Source organism: Trichechus manatus, unplaced genomic scaffold (genome assembly GCF_000243295.1).
Source record: "Trichechus manatus latirostris isolate Lorelei unplaced genomic scaffold, TriManLat1.0 scaffold00071, whole genome shotgun sequence".
NCBI classification, from domain to species: Eukaryota; Metazoa; Chordata; class Mammalia; order Sirenia; family Trichechidae; genus Trichechus; species Trichechus manatus.
Window position 1 is genome coordinate 4,350,100 of NW_004444007.1, and position 1,107 is coordinate 4,351,206.

Below are 1,107 nucleotides of genomic sequence, written 5' to 3' on the forward strand. Positions count from 1 at the left end.
ATACCATGGACTGCTAGAAGAATGATCAAATTCATCCTGGAAGAAGTACAGCCAGAAGGTTCCTTAGAAGCAAGGATGACAAGATTTTGTCTCACGTACTTTGGACATGCTATCAGGAGGGACCTGTCCCTGAAGGATATCATGCTTAGTAAAGTAGAGGTTCAGAAAAAAAGAAGACCCTCAATGTGATCGATTGACACAGTGGCTACAACAATGAGCTCAAACACAGCACCGTTGTGAGGACGGTGCAGGACCGGGCAGTGTTTCATTCTGTTGTACCTAGGGTCACTACGAGTTGGAACCAACTCAACAGCACCTAACAACAATATATTCAAAACATTAGCAATTCTGTAGGCTCTACCTTCAATATATATCTCACATCTATCTGCTTCGCAACCACTTTAGCCCAAACTACCATCATTGCTTCCTGGATTTCCACAATTACCTTCGAATTGCTACTAATATTGCTCCTCAATTCCTACGTGCCATTCACAACAAAACAGGCAGAACAAACCTTTTAACAATGTAATCACATCATGTCACTCATTTCCAAAAAGCTTATTACTGTTTTCTTATCACACTTAAGATAAATCCCAAGCTTATCATTGTGGCCTATTCAATACCTTACATGATTTGGCCCCAACCTATCTCTTCATTGTACCACTCTCTCTACATTCCAGCTACTCTGGTCTTTATGGTGTTGCTTGAAAGAGCCAAGCTGCCTCCTACTTTAGGGCCTTTGTAATCGGAGTTCTCCTTACCTACAATGCTCTGATCCCCAAAATTCCCATGGTTGGTTTCTTCATATCACTGAGGTCTCAACACAAATGTCAACTCTTCAGAGAGGTCTTCTGCGATCAATCAGTCTAAAGTAACTCCTTTCCCAGTCTCTCTCATTTAACATTGTTTACTTCTTTGCTGCACTTACCATTACCCAAAATTTCCTTGTTCATATATTGTTTGCTTGTTTATTTTTTGTCTCATCTCACTATAGTTTAAGCTCTAGGAGAACAAGGATCTCGTCTTTCTTACCATTGTACTTACAAGTGCCTAAAACAATGCCTCTAAAAACATTTGAGGAGTGCCTGGCACTCAACAAGCCACTTG